The sequence below is a fragment of the Triturus cristatus genome, chromosome 5_1 (genome assembly GCF_964204655.1).
Source record: "Triturus cristatus chromosome 5_1, aTriCri1.1, whole genome shotgun sequence".
Classification (NCBI taxonomy): domain Eukaryota; kingdom Metazoa; phylum Chordata; class Amphibia; order Caudata; family Salamandridae; genus Triturus; species Triturus cristatus.
Genome location: NC_140587.1, coordinates 539697094 through 539720391, shown reverse-complemented (window position 1 = coordinate 539720391; position 23298 = coordinate 539697094).

The window sequence follows — 23298 nt, the reverse complement described above, 5'->3', positions numbered from 1 at the left end:
GGTCTCGTCACACCTACAACTCTCAGCTGGGCTGATGATGTAGGTAAAAGGTCAGAGATGGCAGGGAACTCGGGTCTCGTCGAGCTGGGCAGTCTTGATCCGTAGGAGAGACTTACAGCAAACCGCAAGCACTTAGGTGGTGCCTGCTGGTGCAGGGTGGCTACTCCTTAGCCACAAGGGAGAGTCTTCAGAAATAGTCAAGAGTTCCTTTCGTGGAAAGTAGTTCAAGATTCAGAATTATCCAATTTGGGAAGGGGACTCGCTCCTACCTTTATTCTAAGAAAAGGGGCTGGCCCGTGACTAGGTCCTACCTATGGGTGGAGCCAGGAGGGGGGTGGTGACACCCCTATCCTTTGTCCGGCTTCGCCCCGGCTCAGGGGCAGGGTTGCCCCCGAAACTGGTTTGAGCCGGGCTATGCACAGTGAGCACCGGGGTGCCACTTGCAATCACCTTCCTTTCAGCCCTGCCTACCTGGGATACACAAACCCTGTCTGGGATGGTGCTAACACCGCCCTCGACAGGAAACCCTTTGTCCAAGCTCCCCTCGCTGGAAGGTCTCCCAGCAGCAGGAGGTCAGACTTGTGTCTGGTGGCAGCATCCATTTTGTGATGTTGAGGCTTGAGTCAACTTTAACCGGGGTTCAAGGTTACTTCCATGTCGTGCCCCTCTATAAGGGGGGAATGCTAACCCCGTCGCCAGGACTGGCGAGGGGTTCGTATTCCAATTCGTATGACACCTTACTCGACATATGTAGGTGATGCGATGCCAAAGTTAGCAAATAACCGCAAGGATTATAATGCATTAAAAGTAGTTGGCCCGCGTCACCATGGAACGGCTATTAGGACTTGGTTCCGCAAGCCGTCGACGGGCTCAGCTCGCGCCAGAGCACCGTCCCACATGATTCCCTGCACTCTGCCTTCAGGATTGATAAGGCCTGCCATAGGAGTGACTGATAGGAGTCCATGTGTCCATTTTAGGGTTAGGTGTAGGAATACTACACCTACAGCAATGGGTGATTACAACACTTTGCCCCAGCTGTCGTGCAGCCAGTTGTGTCAGATTTGGGCGGCCATCCAGGGGTGGCATAATACATGCTGCAGCCCCTGGTAGGCCCTGGGTACACCGATGCCCTGGATACCTGTGGTATGCTGAGACAGGGACTGACAAGGCGGCCCAGTTCCAATTAGTGGATGCACCTAATGTACATGTGTGTTAATTTCGAGAGAGAACAGCTAGGCTGTGGGTCTGATTGGCAGGCCCACAGCCGGGGAAAGTCGTAAACCAATGAAGCAAAAGCAAAAAATCTGGGTGATCATAGGATTGCAGACCCTACTCTCCTACATGACCCCCCCCAAACTTTGGGACAATAAGCTAACCTTGACCAGGTGAGTCTTCTTGCTCTAAGTGGAAATACCTGGAGAGCCCATCTGCATTGCCATGATCAGTGCCAGGTCTATGCTCCACTGTGAAGTCCATCCCCTGTAGGGAAATGGACCACCTAAGTAGTTTGGGGTTTTCACCCTTCATTTGATTTAGCCACAAGAGGGGCTTATGGTCGGTCTGAATCTTGAAGTGAGTGCCAAACAAGTATGGCCCCAACTTCTTCAGGGCCCAAACCACAGCAAAGGCCTCCCTCTCAATAGCTGACCAATTCTTCTCTCTGGGGGTCAGCCTCCTGCTAATAAAAGCTATGGGCTGGTCATGACCATCAAAATTCAGTTGAGATAGAACAGCTCCCACACCCAGCTCCGAAGCGTCTGTTTGGACAATGAATGGTTTGGAGTAGTCTGGACTCTTCAGGATAGGTGCTGTGCACATGGCCTGCTTTAGGTCATCGAATGCCTTCTGACAGCTTGCTGTCCACTGAACTTTTTTTGGCATCTTTTTACTTGTCAGGTCGTTTAGCGGGGTCACAATGGATCCATAATTTCCGACAAATTTCCGGTAATAACCAGTCAGGCCCAAGAAAGCTCGAACCTGAGTCTGGGTGGTTGGAGGAGCCCAGTCCTGGATGGCCTGTATTTTGCTCTCCAATGGCTGAACCTGGCCTCCACCTACAAGGTGGCCCAGGTATACAACCTGTGTCTGCCCTATCTGGCACTTAGTGGCCTTGATAGTGAGGCCTGCCTTTTGCAGGGCCTCTAACACTTTCCTCAGGTGGACCAGGTGATCCTCCCAGGTGGAGCTAAAGACAGCGATATCGTCCAGATAAGCCGCGCAGAAGTCGTCCAACCCAGTGAGAACTCGATTCATCAGCCTTTGGAAGGTGGCAGGTGCATTTTTCAAACCAAAGGGCATTACCACGAACTGATAATGCCCACCCGGGATAGAAAATGCTGTTTTGGGCTTGGCCTCCTCAGCTAACCTGATTTGCCAATACCCAGCTGTCAGGTCAAACGTACTTAAGTAGCTGGCCGAAGCCAACCGGTCGATAAGTTCGTCTGCTCTTGGTATCGGGTGGGCGTCAGTCTTAGAGACTGCATTGAGACCTTTGTAGTCCACGCAAAACCTCATCTCTTTCTTACCGCCCTGGGTGTGAGGTTTCGGCACGAGAACTACGGGACTAGCCCAGGGGCTGTCCGAGGGTTCAATGACTCCCAGCTCCAACATTTTCTGCACCTCTGTCTTGATGCAGTCTCTGACATGATCAGGTTGCCGATAGATTTTACTCTTTACGGGCAGACTGTCCCCAGTGTCGACCTCATGGGTACACCAATTGGTCTGACTGGGCGTCAGAGAGAACATATGTCGAAAGGATTGAAGAACCTGTTTACAATCCTTTTGTTGATGTCCAGAGAGGCTGCCACAAAAGACAACACCATCTACTGACCCATCGTCAGGGTTCTGAGAGAGCAGGTCCGGGAGAGGGTCACTCTCCTCCTCCTGTCCCTCATCTGTGGCCATGAGCAAACCCATGCCCTCCCTGTCGACATATGCCTTGAGCCTGTTTACAAGGAGCACCCTGTGGGGGCTCCGGGGAGTTCCCAGGTCTACCAGGTAGGTGACCTCTCCCTTTTGCTCAATGATCGTGTGGGGCCCAGACCATTTGTCTTTGAGTGCTGCCGGGGCCACTGGCTCCAGCACCCACACCTTGGGCCCGATTCACAGAACTAACTTAAGACAAAATCCTAAACTTACTACCATTTTGGTATTCACAGAAGGCACTTACTCATTTTGGTATTCACAGAAGGCACTTACTCATTTCGGTATTCACAGAAGTTAGGAGTCCTAACTGAAGGACTCCTAAATGCCTTTTGTGAATACCGAAACTCTTAAAATTATGATTTTTCTCAGTTTAGTAGTAGTATAGTTAGGACTCCTAACTGTAGGACTCCTAAATGCCTTCTGTGAATACCGAAAGTCTTAAAATTAGGATTTTTCTCAATTTAGTAGTCCTAAGTCTAAACTTAGGACTACAAAATTGAGAAAAATCCTAATTTTAAGAATTTCGGTATTCACAGAAGGCATTTAGGAGTCCTAAAGTTAGGAGTCCTAACTATACTACTACTAAACTGCGAAAAATCCTAATTTTAAGACTTTCGGTATTCACAGAAGGCATTTAGGAGTCCTAAAGTTAGGAGTCCTAACTATACTACTACTAAACTGCGAAAAATCCTAATTTTAAGACTTTCGGTATTCACAGAAGGCATTTAGGAGTCCTAAAGTCAGGAGTCCTAACTATACTACTACTAAACTGCGAAAAATCCTAATTTTAAGACTTTCGGTATTCACAGAAGGCATTTAGGAGTCCTAAAGTTAGGACTCCTAACTTCTGTGAATACCGAAATGAGTAAGTGCCTTCTGTGAATACCAAAATGAGTAAGTGCCTTCTGTGAATACCAAAATGGTAGTAAGTTTAGGATTTTGTCTTAAGTTAGTTCTGTGAATCGGGCCCCTTCTGTCCAGGCTGGTACACAGTCAGGACAGCCTTTTGGTCGTGCCAAGCTTTTTGTAATTCTTGGCTCGCCTCAAGGTTTTTAGATGCCTTTTCCATGTACTCCGCCATCCGCGAGCGGAGACCGAGCACATAGTCCAAAATGTTCGATGCCGGCTTTCTGAGAGGTCTCTCCCATCCTTCCTTTACCAAACAAAGGGGTCCCCTCACAGGATGTCCGAACAGAAGCTCAAAAGGGCTGTAGCCAACCCCCTTCTGCGGGACCTCTCTGTAGGCGAACAAGAGGCAGGGTATCAGGACATCCCATCTCCGCCGAAGCTTTTCAGGTAGTCCGTGAATCATCCCCTTTAGGGTCCTGTTGAATCTCTCAACAAGCCCATTGCATTGTGGGTGATAGGGTGTGGTGAACTTGTAGTTGACACCACACTCCTTCCACATTGCAGTCAGATATCCCGACATAAAGTTTGCACCTCTGTCTGAGACGACCTCCTTAGGGAAGCCCACTCTGGAGAACACTCCAAGTAGGGCCCGTGCCACCACAGGTGCTGTAGTGGTCCTAAGGGGAATAGCTTCAGGATACCTGGTGGCGTGGTCCACCACCACCAGTATAAACTTGTGCCCTGATGCTGTCTGGGGTTCCATTGGTCCGACAATGTCGATCCCCACTCGTTCAAAGGGTACCCCCACCACCGGTAGTGGTATGAGGGGGGCCTTTGTCGTGCCACCTGACTTACCACTGGCTTGGCAAGTGACACAGGAGCGGCAAAACTCCTTCGTATCTTCGGACATGTGGGGCCAGTGAAAGTGTGGAACAATTCTGTCCCAAGTCTTATTCTGGCCTAAGTGACCTGCAAGGGGAATCTCGTGGGCCAAGGTAAGAAGGAAACCTCTCAGAGACAAGGGGATGACCAGCCTCCTGGTCGCGCCAGGTTTGGGGTCTCTTGCCTCGGAGTACAGGAGTCCATCATCCCAGTACACTTTGTGGGTACCTGTGGCGTTCCCTGCAGCCTCAGCAGCAGCCTGCTGTCTGAGGGGTTCAAGTGAGGGGCAGTCTAACTGTGCCTTCCCCAGGTCTTCCCTGGAGGGTCCCCCTGAGCCCAGAAACTCAACCTGACCAGGTTCAAGCTCTTTCGGCTCAGTTTCCCTCAGTTCTTTAAGGTCAGCCTCCTCGGAGACTTGATCCACGACCTGGGGCAAGGGGGAAGGCGAAGCCTTACCCTTACTGCTCCTCTTCTTGGAAGGTGTCTGGTCCGTTCTTCCAGGATCCAGTACCTGTTCAGTGGGGCATCGTTTGGCCTGTGACCTGGTCACAGCAAGGACATGTGCTGGCAAGCCTAACATTTCCATGTGAGTCCTCTGCTCCACTTCTGACCATTGTGACGTTTCCAAATCATTGCCCAACAGACATTCTACGGGGAGGTCTGAACTAACCACAACCTTTTTCGGGCCACTTACCCCTCCCCAGGAGAAATCAACAACTGCCATACTGTGATTGGTAGTGACGTTGCTGGCATTGGTCACTAGGTAATCGGTACCTAGCATGATCTGTCCAGGGTCCACAAAGTTAGGCGTCACCATGGTGACACTGGCACAAGTGTCCCTGTAGGCCTGAGCCGTTTTTCCATTGATCAAAGGTGTCTGTCTGTATTTGCCCAAAGTATTGGGACTGGCATCAGGGGACATATCCATATCCCCTGTACAGACAAGGACGGCCTGAGTGAGCGTGCCGACTAAGTCGTCACTCCCCTCGGTTCCCAAGGTTAACCCAACTAATGCCTTGGGAGGCGCACTACCACTGCTGACTGTACTAGGGGGTGCAGGTGCCTTAGGGGCTGCAGTGGCAGGAGTTTGCCCTCCTTTCTTGGTGCACTCACTAAACCAGTGAGTCTTACTTTTACAGTATTGGCACCACCTCTTTGACTGGCCTTCTTGAGTCTTCTTCTTCTGTGAAGCCTGACCCCCACCCTCTTTGGTTTGTTGGGGACCGTTCGAAGACTTCTGGTCATTTTGTTCGTTCTTGTTACTACCCTTTTGGTCTGCTTTCTTCTGACCACCCTGGTTCTGGTTCTGCTTGACCCTTGTTCTGACCCATCTGTCTGCCTTCTTTCCCAATTCTTGGGGAGAGGTCAGATCCGAGTCGACAAGGTGCTGATGCAACAATTGGTTCTGACAGTTGTTTAAAATCTGTTCTCGCATGATAAGATTGTACAATCCTGTGTAATCAGTAACCTTGCTACCCAGCAACCAGCCTTCCAAAGCCTTAGTGGCACAATCGACAAAGTCAGTCCAATCCTGAGACTGAATTTTCTGGGTGTCCCTGAACAGCAACCTGTACTGCTCCGTGGTTAAGCCAAACCCATCAATCAGTGTGGTCTTCAGGACTTGGTAGTTGTTTGCATCCTCAGCTCTAGTAGTGAGGAGCTTGTCTCGCCCTTTACCTTCAAAGGAGAGCCACAGTATAGCTGCCCACTGACTTGGGGGGACGCACTGGACAGTGTAGGCCCTCTCCAAAGCAGTTATCCACTTGTGGATGTCGTCCCCTTGTTTAAAGGGGGGCACTATTTTACTCAGGTGTCTAGTGTCTATACCCCTGTCTTTCTCTCTATTGAGAATGCTGCCACCAGTGGGATCTAACCCACTTAATTTCTGCTCTCGGGCCAGGGCAAGTCTTTCTTTGGCGAGGGCAAGTTCTTCCCGCTCGATCCTCAGATTGACTTCCCTCATCTTCGCTTCATGCTCCCTTCTCTGAGGGGACGTCATTCCTCTCTGAGATGATGCCTGAGAGACATGTGTATGAACCGATCTGCTAGAGCCTCTGGAGAGAGACCTAGCTCGTCCGTTCCCAAGGTTAGGCCTGCTTGAGCGTGGGCCCGGGGCTCCCCCAGTTCCATTCTCATGCCTGCTTAAGTTGGTCCTTGTAAGCCTGCTGACTACCACTGGACCTTTGTTTGCCTCGTCTTCTGATAACTCCTCCTCGTCCTCCTCCTCTGTGTGGAGGTCGAGGTCTGGGTCACCGAGGGTTCCCTCTAAGGGAGGCATGTTCCCATCAGCACTGGGGGGACCTGTGTTAGAGGACCTCCTAGCATCGTACGCCTCTAAGAGACCTATCAGAATTGCGATGGTAGGGTTAGAACCCTGGTTTAGCTTCCTGGAGGCACACAGTTGTCTCATCTCCTTGAAGCTAAGAGCTGCATATCGTGACACGACCTGTGGAGGGTCACTGACCACTAAGGGAGTCTCCGCAGACTCTCCGTGGACCGACATGCTTTTCTAGTGAGGTGTAAGTGATGCACCTACCTACACTATGTGTTTACCTACTGATCCCTTGCTAAGAGTTGTAGTCGGGGTGTGCTAAGCTCTGTTACACTACAACAGCCGGTTCAGTAGAACTCGGAGTATTCTAAGTTAAGTTATATGTACCTGGGTACTTATGTGATCTTTCACTTCGATATTCTTAGGATACGTGTGTGGTAAAACAACAGCAAGCTCAAATCCCAACCGCTGCTCACCAATGTGAGAAGTTGGCCTGATATGTAGTGCTCACTATTCTAGTGATCACTGTGTATCATTCCAAACGACCCTTATTGATGATTGGTTGTAAGTCAACCTTATAGACCAGCTATCCTAGTAGCGTGGATACGAGCAGTCTTAGGCTAAACTCTAGAGGGCGTGTTAAGCCAGCTGTTTTACCACCACATTTACCCCTTGAACACCACGTGAAAGGACACCACACAAGTTGTTATGAAAATAAAGGATATTTATTTATAACAAGACTACCCTGGCTCTTTATGAGTCAGGGAGCTAAGCACACTACAAAACTCTTACGAAAATACTTCAAGTTGCACAATTTACACAAATGCCCGAGGGGCACGAGAAACCATATACACTAACAGTGAAATGCGAATGGTTAGAGTCTGGAGTTACTGATTCCGGAGTGATCCAATCAGTGGGACTAAACGAAAAAGGAACTGGACACTTGTAGAGCGAACCTGCGATGGAGCACCAAAATGCTCGAGTTACCTAGCCCAGAGGCTGCGGCTGCGGGAGGTTCGGCAAGATGTCGGGAGTCCTCGTTGTAGTCTCAGGAGCCTGAAAGAAGAAGTTGCTGGCAGGCGACCAGTGACGATGTTCAGCAAGATCCAAGCCTGGATCGGTGATGAAGGAAACCTGAAAGCAGAGGGGACTCAGTTCTCAACCGCTAGCCAGCGATCGTGTGGGCACCAGGAGGGTACCGGCTGAAGTCACCTCGACCAGGTGAGTGGATGACGTCGGACTCGGCTGTTCCTCGGACCAGGAGGCGCGGCGGCGACCAGGATGGAGGGCGAGCTGTCCCACGCAGGTGTCTGCTGTCGATGATGCTGGGCCCAGGAGTGGGGCAGCAGGTCTTGGCAGTGGCAAGCCCACGCGGTGGAGTCAAGATGGCGTCTGGAGTGGACCAGGAGGGTCCGTGGTACTCCTCTGTTGAAGGGGAGCAAGAACCAGTCTGGAGCAACCAGACTAGTGATGAAACAATCTTGGTGCGTCGTGAAGAGGGCCACAAGCCGGTCGGCAAGTGGTCGGACAACGCGGTGAACAGCAAGGAGCGAAAGGGCCCCCGCGCAGATCTCGTGGATGCTGGGGAGGCAGACTTCGGTGCTGGAGCTGCTCAGGGTTTAGGGCTTCTCAAACCCTAGGTGCACTCACTCGAGGGTCCCTCGGTGGGCGTGCTAGATAAGCGTCGTGCAGGTTCTGAAGATGGCCGGTCCCGCAGGTCTCATCACACCTACGACTCTCAGCTGGGCTGATGATGTAGGTAAAAGGTCAGAGATGGCAGGGAACTCGGGTCTCGTCGAGCTGGGCAGTCTTGATCCGTAGGAGAGACTTACAGCAAACCGCAAGCGCTTAGGTGGTGCCTGCTGGTGCAGGGTGGCTACTCCTTAGCCACAAGGGAGAGTCTTCAGAAATAGTCAAGAGTTCCTTTCGTGGAAAGTAGTTCAAGATTCAAAATTATCCAATTTGGGAAGGGGACTCGCTCCTACCTTTATTCTAAGAAAAGGGGCTGGCCCGTGACTAGGTCCTACCTATGGGTGGAGCCAGGAGGGGGGTGGTGACACCCCTATCCTTTGTCCGGCTTCGCCCCGGCTCAGGGGCAGGGTTGCCCCCGAAACTGGTTTGAGCCGGGCTAAGCACAGTGAGCACCGGGGTGCCACTTGCAATCACCTTCCTTTCAGCCCTGCCTACCTGGGATACACAAACCCTGTCTGGGATGGTGCTAACACCGCCCTCGACAGGAAACCCTTTGTCCAAGCTCCCCTCGCTGGAAGGTTTCCCAGCAGCAGGAGGTCAGACTTGTGTCTGGTGGCAGCATCCATTTTGTGATGTTGAGGCTTGAGTCAACTTTAACCGGGGTTCAAGGTTACTTCCATGTCGTGCCCCTCTATAAGGGGGGAATGCTAACCCCGTCGCCAGGACTGGCGAGGGGTTCGTATTCCAATTCGTATGACACCTTACTCGACACGTGTAGGTGATGCGATGCCAAAGTTAGCAAATAACCGCAAGGATTATAATGCATTAAAAGTAGTTGGCCCGCGTCACCATGGAACGGCTATTAGGACTTGGTTCCGCAAGCCGTCGACGGGCTCAGCTCGCGCCAGAGCACCGTCCCACATGATTCCCTGCACTCTGCCTTCAGGATTGATAAGGCCTGCCATAGGAGTGACTGATAGGAGTCCATGTGTCCATTTTAGGGTTAGGTGTAGGAATACTACACCTACAGCAACGGGTGATTACACCACTTTGCCCCAGCTGTCGTGCAGCCAGTTGTGTCAGATTTGGGCGGCCATCCAGGGGTGGCATAATACATGCTGCAGCCCCTGGTAGGCCCTGGGTACACCGATGCCCTGGATACCTGTGGTATGGTGAGACAGGGACTGACAAGGCGGCCCAGTTCCAATTAGTGGATGCACCTAATGTACATGTGTGTTAATTTCGAGAGAGAACAGCTAGGCTGTGGGTCTGATTGGCAGGCCCACAGCCGGGGAAAGTCATAAACCAATGAAGCAAAAGCAAAAAATCTGGGTGATCATAGGATTGCAGACCCTACTCTCCTACACGCAGGGTCAGGAGGTACCGGTAGACGTCGGGCGGGGCACTTTGGACGTTCGCCTCCCAACCCTCCTTGACCAGGCTGAGGGGCCCTCGGACGGGGTGCCCATACAACAGTTCGAAGGGGCTGAAGCCCAGGGACTTCTGTGGTGCCTCCCGGTAGGCGAACAGGAGGCAGGGCAACAGGACATCCCATCTCCTCCTGAGGGGCTCTTCCAGGCCCTTGATCATCCCCTTCAGGGTTCGGTTGAACCGCTCAACCAGTCCGTTCCCCTGGGGGTGGTAAGGGGTGGTGAATTTATAGGTGACCCCACATTGTTGCCAGAGGGATCTCATGTACTTCGAGATAAAGTTCGTCCCCCTGTCGCTCACCACTTCTCGGGGAAATCCCACTCTGGAGAAGATGCCCATCAGGGCCCGGCTCACCACTGGAGCGGTCACAGTTCGGAGGGGGACAGCTTCTGGGTACCGGGTGGCGTGGTCGACCAGTACCAGGATGAAGCGGTGGCCCAGGGCGGTTCGGGGGTCGAGGGGCCCCACGATGTCTATCCCCACTTGTTCGAACGGGGTGTGGACGGCTGGAAATGGCTGCAGGGGGGCTTTCACTCGTCCCCCAGTCTTCCCGCTAGCTTGGCAGGTCGGGTAGGACCGGCAGTGCTGGTCCACGTCTCGTCTCATTCGGGGCCAATAGAAATGGGTCACGAGGCGGCTGTAAGTCTTGACCCGCCCGAGATGTCCGGCGAGGGGCACATCATGTGCCAGGTTCAAGAGGAATTCTCGAAATCGGAGGGGGACCACCAGCACCCGGCTGGCCCCTAGTTCGGCGACTTTCTGCTCGCTATACAATAAGTCATTGTCCCAATAGACCCAGTGGGTTCCCGAGGGGTCCCCCGCAGCCTGGGCGGCCGCCTGCTGTCGGGCCCCCTCGAGGGACGGGCAGCCCTTCTGTTCTTGCTGGAATTGTTCACGGGTGGGGCCCCCGTCGTGGCGCCACTGGGCCAGCTCGGGGATCTCGCTGAGGGGAGCGGCCTCGTTGGAAGAATGTTCGGATGGCCCGGCCTCCTCGTCAGGTTCCTCCGGGCCGGAGGAGGTGGATGGTTCGGGGCCCGCCGGTTTGTCGGGGCCGGGGCCGCAGCTGGCTGGACGGTCATGGACCGAGTGGTGGCGCAGGCCCACTCGGGTAGCCCTAGCATCCCCAGATGCTCTCGGCGCTCCACCTCGGCCCAGGGGGAGCTCTCTAGGTCGTTCCCCAGGAGGCAGTCCACCGGGGCGTCGTCGCGGACAGTCACCTTGAGGGTGCCGGACACTCCTCCCCACTCGAAGGGGATTCGGGCCATCCGGCACATGCTCTCGGTGTTGTCGGCGGTCCGGACAGGGCAGAGGACATGTGGTAGGATCTGTTCGGGGGTCACCAGATGGCAGCGGACAGCGGTCACACTGGCCCCAGCGTCCCGGAGGGCCTCGGCCCGTCGTCCATTGATGGTGACCCACTGTTGGTACTTCTGGGTGTTGCTTGGGATGGGGGCGCGGGGCACCATCTCTCGGGAGCCTAGGCACACAAGCAACATGGCGGCTGGTTCCAACTCGGGGGACCCGTCGTCGTGGTTCTCTTCCTCGTCCTCTTCCTCCCCCAGGGCTGCGGCGGCCATTTGTCGGGGAGGTGGCCCCGTGGTCCCATTCCGTCGGTTCACTGGGCAAGCCGGGTCACTTGCATAATGGCCGGTCTGCTGACATCCGAAGCAGGTTACTGTCGGTCGTGTTCCAGACCGGGCGATAGGGGTCCCTCTTCGGCCCTGGGTCGGGGAAGGGTGGTTGGTTGCTTGACCTCGTGGCGGGCTTCTGGGCGGCCCGGCTGGGAATTCTCGACTGCGGTGGGACCCCCCTCCTCCGCCGCGCTGGTGGGGAGGGCCCGTGGTGCTCCGCTGGTAGTCCCCCATGGGGTTCCGGGTACCCGGGTGTTGACCCATCGGTCCGCTTCGGCGGCGAGCTTCCGGGGCTCGGTCAGTTTACTGTCCAGGAGGTGTTGCCTTAGTTCCACAAAGCAGTTGTTGGTGAGGTGCTCCCAGACAATGAGGTCGAACAGTTCGTTATATGAGGTGACCTTGCTCCCTTTGATCCATCCTTCCAACGCTCGGCTGAAGAAGTCCACGTATTCGACCCATGTGGTGCCGGGGATCTTCTTGCAGTCCCGGAAGCGTTGCCGGTACATCTCGGCCGACAGTCCGTAGCGTGTGAGTAGGGCTTCCTTCATATGGTCGTACGAGGTCATCACGGCATCGGGGAGTTGCAGCAGGGTATCCCGTACCTCGCTGAGGAACCTCCCCCATAGGCCGGCGCCCCAATCCTTCCGGGGTACCCGATGGGAGGTCATGGCGACTTCGTACGCTCGGAACCATTGCTGGATGTCGTCATTTTTATAGTATTCCTTGATGACATCCTTGGGGATGTGAACCTTTGGCTCGGTCGGGGGCAGAGCGTCCCGGGCTCTGGGGTTGCTGGTCTCCCCAGTTTTAGCTTTTAGTTCAAGTTCTTTAAGGCTCCTCTCGTGCTCGAGGGTAAGCCGTTTCTCCTCTAGCTCCCGATGCCTTTTCTTCTCCTCGATTTCTTCTTGTAGTCGTAGTTGCTCCAGGGCTATCTTTTTCTCTGCCAGTAGGAGCTCCCCGTCCAGCCGGAGTCGGGCAAGGTCCATTTCGTGGGTCCGGGCCCTTTCCCGCTCTCGGATCTCTTCGGGGGAAAGGCTGGTGTCTGGGGTGGTTCGCTCCCCGTTCGTCTGGGTCGCGGTTGGCAGGTTTCCGTCCCGGGCCGAGGTCCCTTCGGCTCGGGGTGGAGGGGTTTCGGGTTCTGCCCAGGCTTTCAGGGCTTTCTGCATTTCTTCCTTGGTGCCCAATCCTGTGGTTGGGATCCCTTTGTCTTTGCAGAATTGTTTGAGTTCCTTGTGGGTGTATTCCTCCAGTTTCTCCAACTGGAAGGTTGCGGCCACGGTTGCTTCTTGGCCATCCATGGTTCCCTTTTTCTCTCCTCGTCTGGTCAGGTAGTGGTTGCGTTCCTTGCTTGTACGATTGCGTTTGCTCGGATCCCGTCGCTGGCCACCAAATGTTGGAGGGAGGCCCACCGGGTAGTCGGGGAGACTATTCCGGGCACCTTCCTACCGCAAAGTTTATAGCCGAGCGCCGCTGAGAAGCCCCCTCGGGGAGGTCTTTCTCCTATTTTCGTACTAGGCCCAGTAACACCACCACACAGGACTCAATAGTAGTTGCGAGATTAGGTTCTTTATCGGCAGCAATACGTATAATATTTACAGAGGGATTGAGGGATCCTATCAGAGTCTCAATGTTCGTTCAAGGGGGTAGGGTAGCGGGACAGTCTTAGTGCCAGCCAGGCACGGGAGGGCTCTGCACCCGACCTTGGATGCTGGTCTCAGAGTGGCTCGGATGTGGAGAGCCGCGACGTCGTCTGCAGGGCTCGGATGGTAGTTCCGCTTAGGTCAAGCCGCGACACGGTCAGCAGGGCTCTGGTGGTAGGTCCGCTTCGGTCGAGCCGCGACGAGGTCAGCTGGGCTCTGGTGGTAAGGTTCAACAAGGTCGGGCCGCGACAGCGTCAGCAGGGCCCCTAAGGTTCGTGAAGGTCTTTAAGCACGGTGGAGCCGCGACGTCGTCAGCAGGGCTCAAGTGGTGGTTCAGGGTGAGTCTTCTTCCGTAGGGTCAGCCGCGATCCGATCAGCAGGGCTCTTGACTCCAGGATACAACTACTGCCCTGTTGTCGGGTCGCCCCAGATATAGGACGGGAGCCCTTTGATGTCCGGACCCGTGCGCCCGGAGGGGGCGGAGAGGCCGGGTAGGGAGCGGCCAAACGCCCAGCAGGAGAGGCGCCAGGCCCCAGAGAGCTGTGGGGTGATCACATCTAGGTGTGGAGAGACGGTAGGGGGTCCCATCGGCACTGCCCTCCGCCGGGAGTGGCAAGGGCTCACGTGGTATCCCCCGGGCCAGGGGTTGGCGTCTCGATGTCGGGCCTCGCTGGGACCGAGGCCGGGTAGAACAGGGTCATACAGGTGGTCACGTGGAGTGACGTGCAATCCAAGATGGAGGAGTCCCGATGTGCATGGGACCTCGTGCGGCTTAGCGCGGGGAAACAGGACCACACCACGAGGCCGGCTCCCACACAGACTCTAACAGACTCTCTCACAGACACTCTCTTACAGACACTCTCTCACAGACACTCTCACAGATTCTCTCTCACAGACACTCTCTCACAGACACTCTCACAGACACTCTCTCACAGACACTCCCTCAGACTCTCACAGACACTTTCTCACAGACACTCTCACAGACACTCTCACAGACACTCTCTCACAGACTCTCTCACAGACTCACTCTCACAGACACTCTCTCACAGACACTCTCTCACAGACTCACTCACAGACACTCTCTCACAGACTCTCACAGACTCTCTCTCACAGACAGACTCTCACCGACACTCTCACAGACTATCTCAGACCTTCTCTAAAAGACTCTCACAGACACTCGTTCATAGACACTTTCTAACAGACACTCTCTCACAGACACTCTCTCACAGACTCTCACAGACTCTCTCTCACAGACTCTCACACAGTCTCTCACAGACACTCTCTCACAGACACTCTCACAGACTCTCACAGACACTCTCTACAGACTCTCACAGACACTCTCATAGACTCTCACAGACACTCTCTCACAGACTCTCTCTCACAGACTCTCACAGACTCTCACAGACACTCTCTCACAGACTCTCTCTCAAAGACTCTCACATACCCTCTCTCACAGACTCTCTCAAAGACTCTCATAGACTCTCTCTCACAGACACTCACAGACTCACTCTCACAGACACTCTCTCGGACTCTCACATACACTCTCTCACAGACACTCTCACAGACACTCTCTCACAGACACTCTCTCACAGACACTTTCTCACAGACACTCTCACAGACACTCTCTCACAGACACTCTCTCAGACTCTCACAGACACTCTCTCACAGACACTCTCACAGACACTCTCTCACAGACACTCTCTCACAGACTCTCTCACAGACTCACTATCACAGACACTCTCTCACAGACACTCTCTCACAGACTCACTCACAGACAGACTCTCAAGGCACTCTCTCACAGACTCTCACAGGCTCTCTCTCACAGACTCTCTCACAGACACTCTCTCACAGACTCCCTCTCACAGACACTCTCACAGACTCTCACAGACACTCTCTCACAGACTCTCACAGACACTCTCTCACAGTCATTCTCTCACAGACTCTCTCTCACAGACTCTCTCTCACAGACACTCTCCCAGACTCTCACACACTCACTCTGACAGACTTTTGCTCACACACACTCTCACAGACACTCTCTTACAGACTCTCACAGATACTCCCTCACAGTCACTCTCTCACAGACTCTCTCTCACAGATACTCTCTCACACACACTCTCACAGACACTCTCACAGACACTCTCTCACAGACTCTCTCTCACAGACTCTCTCTCACAGACTCTTTCACAGACACTCTCTCACAGACACTCTCACAGTCACTCTCACAGATACTCTCACAGACTCTCTCTCACAGACAGACTCTCACTAACACTCTAACAGACTATCACAGACACTCTCAAAGACTCTAACTGACACTCTCTCACAGACACTCTCTCACAGACACTTTCTCACAGACACTCTCTCACAGACTCTCTCACAGACTCTCTCTCACAGACAGTCTCTCACAGACAGTCTCTCACAGACACCCTCACAGACTCTTTCACAGACAATCTCTCACAGACACTCACAGACTCTAACAGACTCTCTCACAGACACTCTCTTACAGACACTCTCTCACAGACACTCTCAAAGACTCTCTCTCACAGACACTCTCTCACAGACACTCTCACAGACACTCTCTCACAGACACTCCCTCAGACTCTCACAGACACTTTCTCACAGACACGCTCACAGACACTCTCACAGACACTCTCTCACAGACTCTCTCACAGACTCACTCTCACAGACACTCTCTCAGAGACACTCTCTCACAGACTCACTCACAGACACTCTCTCACAGACTCTCACAGACTCTCTCTCACAGACAGACTCTCACCTACACTCTCACAGACTATCACAGACCTTCTCTAAAAGACTCTCACAGACACTCGTTTATAGACACTTTCTAACAGACACTCTCTCACAGACACTCTCTCACAGACTCTCACAGACTCTCTCTCACAGACTCTCACACAGTCTCTCACAGACACTCTCTCACAGACACTCTCACAGACACTCTCACAGACACTCTCTCAGACTCTCTCTCACAGACACTCTCTACAGACTCTCACAGACACTCTCATAGACTCTCACAGACACTCTCTCACAGACTCTCTCTCACAGACTCTCACATACCCTCTCTCACAGACTCTCTCAAAGACTCTCTCATAGACTCTCTCTCACAGACACTCACAGACTCACTCTCACAGACACTCTCTCGGACTCTCACATACACTCTCTCACAGACACTCTCACAGACACTCTCACAGAAACTCTCTCACAGACACTCTCTCACATACACTCTCACAGACACTCTCTCACAGACACTCTCTCAGACTCTCACAGACACTCTTTCACAGACACTCTCACAGACACTCTCTCACAGACACTCTCTCACAGACTCTCTCACAAACTCACTATCACATACACTCTCTCACAGACACTCTCTCACAGACTCACTCACAGACAGACTCTCACAGACACTCTCTCACAGACTCTCACAGACTCTCTCTCACAGACTCTCTCACAGACACTCTCTCACAGACACTCTCACAGAGACTTTCACACTCTCTCAAAGACTCTCACAGACACTCTCTCATAGACACAATCTCACAGACACTCTCTCACAGGCACTCTCTCACAGACTCTCTCTCTTAGACTCTCTCACAGACTCTCTCTCACAGACTCTCTCACAGACTCTCTCTCACAGACTCTCTCACAGACTCTCACAGACAGTCTCTCACAGACAGTCTCTCACAGACTCTCTCACAGACACTCTCTCACAGACACTCACAGACTCTCACAGACTCTCACTCACAGACACTCTCTCACAGACACTCTCTTACAGACACTCTCTCACAGACACTCTCTCACAGACTCACTCTCAAAAACACTCTCACAGACTCTCTCTCACAGACACTCTCTCACAGACACTCTCACTGACACTCTCTCACAGACACTCTCTCAGACTCTCACAGACACTCTCTCACAGACACTCTCACAGACAGTCTCTCACAGACACTCTCACAGACCCTCTCACAGACTCACTCTTACTGACACTCTCTCAGACACTCTCTCACAGACTCACTCACAGACAGACTCTCATAGACTCTCACAGACACTCTCTCACAGTCTCTCACAGACTCTCTCTCACAGACTCTCTCTCACAGACTCTCTCACAGACACTCTCTCACAGACACTCTCACAGACACTCTCACAGACTCTCTCTCACAGACAGACTCTCACCGACACCCTCACAGACTATCACAGACCCTCTCTCAAAGACTCTCATAGACACTCTCTCATAGACACTTTCTCACAGACACTCTCTCACAGACACTCTCTCACAGACTCTCACAGACACTCTCTCACAGACTCTCACACAGAATCTCACACAGACTTTCACAGACACTCTCTCACAGACACTCTCACAGACACTCTCACAGACACTCTCTCAGACTCTCTCTCACAGACACTCTCACAAACTCTCACAAACACTCTCTCACAGACTCTCACAGACACTCTTACAGACTCTCACAAAAACTCTCTCACAGACTCTCACAGACAGTCTCTCACAGACAGTCTCTCACAGACACTCTCACAGACTCTCTCACAGACACTCTCTCACAGACACTCACAGACTCTCACAGACTCTCTCTCACAGACACTCTCTCACAGACACTCTCTTACAGACACTCTCTCACAGACACTCTCACAGACTCACTCTCAAAAACACTCTCACAGACTCTCTCTCACAGACACTCTCCCACAGACACTCTCACAGACACTCTCTCACAGACACTCTCTCAGACTCTCACAGACACTCTCTCACAGACACTCTCACAGACAGTCTCTCACAGACACTCTCACAGACCCTCTCACAGACTCACTCTTACAGACACTCTCTCAGACACTCTCTCACAGGCTCACTCACAGACAGACTCTCATAGACTCTCACAGACACTCTCTCACAGTCTCTCACAGACTCTCTCTCACAGACTCTCTCTCACAGACTCTCTCACAGACACTCTCTCACAGACACTCTCACAGACACTCTCACAGACACTCTCACAGACTCTCTCTCACAGACAGAGTCTCACCGACACCCTCACAGACTATCACAGACCCTCTCTCAAAGACTCTCATAGACACTCTCTCATAGAAACTTTCTCACAGACACTCTCTCACAGACACTCTCTCACAGACTCTCACAGACACTCTCTCACAGACTCTCACACAGAATCTCACACAGACTTTCACAGACACTCTCTCACAGACACTCTCACAGACACTCTCACAGACACTCTCTCAGACTCTCTCTCACAGACACTCTCACAGACTCTCACAGACACTCTCTCACAGACTCTCACAGACACTCTTACAGACTCTCACAAAAACTCTCTCACAGACTCTCTCTCACAGACTCTCACAGACACTCTCTCACAGACTCTCACAGACCCTCTCTCACACACTCTCTCAGACTCTCACAGACACTCTCTCACAGGCACTCTCTCACAGACACTCTCTCACACACTTTCTCAGACTCTCACAGACATTCTCACAGACACTCTCTCACAGACTCTCACAGACACTTGCTCACAGACACCCGCTCACAGACACCCGCTCATAGACACCCGCTCACAGACACACTCTCACAGACACCCTCTCAAAGAGTCACTCTCACAGACTCACTCTCGCACTCTCTATCACTGAGTGACTCTCACTGACTGTCTCTCTCACTGACTGACTCCCTCACTGACTGACTCTCTCTCACTGACTGACTCTCTCTCACTAACTGACTGACTCTCGGTAAAACACTGACTCTCGCTATAACACTGACTCTCGCTTAAAGATTGACTCTTGCTTAAAGACTGACTCACTCTCACTGACTGACTATCTCACTGACTCACTCTCTTTCACTCACTGACTCACTCTCTCACTCATTCACTCTCACTGACTCACTCTCTCACTGACTGACTAACTCTCTCACTCTCACTGACTGACTCACTCTCTCATTCACTCTCACTGATTGACTGACTGACTGACCTTCACCCTCCTGTTATTTATGCCCCCCATAACAACAAGAAACACAACACGCAACCATTGGGACAGGCAGATACAAGTTGCCAGCATTGAAAGGACAAAAGAACTCATGACATTATTTTTAATACTTTTTTAATATGGTTGTTTAGTTGTACATAATGCTTTTTGGTGATTTCTAAGGTAACAAAAATGCTTCTGACACTTCTTTATTATAACTTTTCAGCATGCTGCAAACTTCTGTACAGCACAGCTTAAAGAGATAGGTAAAGTCATTATCTCTGGCAAAACACTTATAAGTTCCAAAAGGTGAGACCTATTGTTGCTTTTACTATGTGTGCTGCATTCTGCAGCACACATAGAATTAACAAATCACCATTAGTGATTGTTTATGTGCAGGAAGGGACACCTTCCTGCACATATACAATCATTCCCTGCAAAACAGGCACCCCTGCACAATGGTCCATTGGTTCCTGCGTTGGTGCTAGGCAGCTAAATTTATCTCCAGCGCTAGGGAAAACACAGCGGTGGGCTGTATTCCTGTGAATACAGCACATCCCTACCTTTTGAAAGTGTTGGAGCGCAGCATTGCCAAATTTGGCGCCGCTGCACGCACCAACATTTTCTCATAAATACGCCCCATTATTTGAGTAAAAAAACACCTAAAACATAAAAATGTATGTTTATAAAATGCATATATATTCTTCTATTTACTATTGAAACAAATACATGAAAAATATATTATGAATGTGTCGTATTTCTAGTTTAAAAAATTATATTTATTTCATGTTCCCATGATATGTAAATATATAATAATGTTTAGGAAAAATGTGAAATAAATAAAGCTGATTTATTAATTGCAAGAATATTTTACATTGTTGAATTATATATTTTCAAAAATGTATTTGTATATTTATTATAAACACTAGTTTTTTTGACCTATGTTAACAAATACAATCACTTTCAGTAAACTATTACATTATATTATTTATTATGCGTTCACACAAAGTAAAGTTGATTTAAAATCAGCTCCTTGCTCTCTGCAATAGCAGGCTGCCGTGCTTGAGTAGAAGTCTGTTTGTACGATATGTGAATAACATGCAGCTTGTGTGAGCAAGAAACACTCTTTCAGCATCTGAATGCCCTGGAGATCTGTTGTGACCCCCTGTATTCATTAATCGAGTGTCCAGAAGTCTTGGGCTTGGCTGTCAGATGTTTCCATGTTTGGCCACAACTGTACCCTCTTTTTGCATAATTCCCTGCCGGCAGTGTGCCTACAGCCACAACGCATGGGACTGCCGTAAGGATCAGGTGTACTGTAATCGCAGAAGTCAATTATCGTGACATGCCCTGTCATCACCTAAAAATGATGGAAGATGCAAATAGCTTGAAAATAAGCCATAATGATCTCTCCTGACCAGGGTACCAGCGTGCTATTGAGAAAGCGAGAATCGCCAAGATTCTACCTCTGTGCTGGTTGAATAGAAGGCTTCAGTTTCTATTACAGTCTGTCTAAAAGTATAAGAAACGTTAGTTTTCTATTAAAATGACAGATGAATTAAAAAATATGTTGAAATGGAATATTCATTGTACACACAATAATTATTCATATTCGCCTTCTATTTAATACACCTTGCCCATAAACGTTATTTCACAATTTACGATTTAGTGAGCTATGCAAATTAAAGCAACAAAAAGTTCAGGGCTGGTATGGCTTCATGTGCAGATCTAGATTTTGTGAAACACTTTTTTTGCTGCAATTATCCTGAACTTTGTGGTCATGAACTTTCAGAGGAATACAACCCACAACCTAAGTACAACACAGAGGAAATATATATGTCTGTGTGTGTGGGTAGGCGTGTGTGTGTGTGTGTGTGTGAATGTGTGTTGCTAAATGTTACCTTCATAAGCAAACGTGACATATGTAGCCTTTACACTTTGCAAAAATGTAAAACAACACAACCATGAAGACGAAAATACCTATTTGCTATGGTATATACCTGCTCATGACAGCCTTTTAAGAAATGCAATAAGAAAAGAACAAGACCTTTCAAATTCCAAGTAACTGTAATTGATATCAGATATCAGCACTACAAAGGGCTGGATTCAAATAGTGTATTGAACAGTGTTGGAGTTGCATTTGCATAACACTTTATATTGCTGATGAGGTCCATAAGTGCTAGTGAGCAGGAAGCAGGCTACACCTTTGGTTGGAAGGATGGCCAGGTGTAGTATGGCTAATATGGGAATTGCTTGTGTCTTGTTTGATAACCAGAGTGATACTCTAATGCTTTCATTTGTTGCTAATTTCAAACACATTGTGGATCAAAGACGAATGAGGGATAACAAGTTTGAGCCTTTTATAGTGGTGTGTCTAGTTTTAGGTGTGTGGTTTGCAATTGTGGTCTCTGTGGGAAATGTTTTGGTGCTGTGCATGATGAACAAAGGATTGCCCTTCTTGGGAGCTGCATTTGTGTTGCTGAGTTCCTACCTAGAGTAGAAATCAGTGGCTCCAGCGTTATTTTGTTCATGTGGTCAATGTCTTCCATCCATTTGGAGTGAATAGGTTCTTGGGTGGGTATGGTTTCAAGTCATCTAATGTGCATATGTTCATTGTGTGGGTGTGTATATTGCAGTGATCCTGATCATCTATTCAAGGCAGAGCCAATGTTAGACAGGTGAAGTCTAATGTTCTTATATTTCACCACTTAAGCTGAATTCTATTTGTCCAAAAAGTGCTCATTTGGTGTGAGCTTTTAAATTCCCAATTAACTGTGGATGCCCAGCATTACCCATAGCGGTGGTACCAATAACTTCTCATACTGTTTAATTCATATGGAGTAGGCAAGAGGAATTAACAGTCTCATCAGAATTGAATGGGCAACTGTAATGAGGTCAAAGAGTGGTTCTGATTTTAATTTGAAATTGATTTTCAGCTTGCCCCCTGCATAAAGAGTTCATTAGTGATTTCCTTGTTCAACCATGGGCCATGTAAAAAGTAATACCCCTGAATTAACTGTGCACAGGGCAAAAACATTTCTAAAAGTTCTTTGAAGCATTCCAAACTTGGTTTTCACCATGTCTCCATAATTCCATCAACTACATGGTAATTTGTAGGGGTGGGCGGAATTTGCGGAATTAACCTTCGCAAATTATCGCGAGAATGTTTAAAATTATCGCAAACAAGCAGAAATATCGCAAAGATGCGGAAGTTTTTTTCCGGCATGTTCGCGAGATTTTCTGCATGGTTGCGGGTCGCCAACTTACCCATGTGGTTGCTTGCGGGCGCGGCCATCTTGTTTTGAGTTGTTCTCGCGGTGCATGATCGCGAGAAGAAAGACGTGATCGCGCGACGCATGACGTCACTGCGGGCGCGAACTGTCGCGAGACAGCGCAAATGGCTAAAAACAATACAACATCTCATGGAGAACGCGACCGGATCAAGAAAACTTGTCGGCGAACGCAGGGATTCAGGTAAGGCGATCGCACGCGCGCGAGAATGTATCATTTTACAGCGCGAGCAAGAAACAAATTATCGCCAAGCTGCGGAAACCGGAATTTTTGACATTTTCGCGCTCTCCGCGGAACGCAAAAATGTCAAATTATCGCAATTTCCGCGAACGGAACGAAATTTTTGCCCAGGCCTAGTAATTTGCATTCTCAGAACTTCCACATGCAGAATCATTACAGCACTCCTGAGAAAGCCTGACCTGGATGTAGCATTCGTCCCTTATTACAGGCACCTGACAATCCTGGTGAAAATCTTGGTGAAGTTGGAGGTCACCCAGTCTCATTACTACATTCCTCTCCATGTATCAGTCACAATGCAGATTGTGCCATGGTAAGGAGAGTTCATTGTTAGAGTTTTGGTTTAATTCTCTAAAGTAGGCAAATGAGGGGTGCGCTGTCTCCAGGTTATGCTGGGTCTGTCCGCAGCCTTCAATATTGCAATCCATGCTTTACAGTAGCTCCTTCAAATAGCTGGATGCACCGGAGTCAA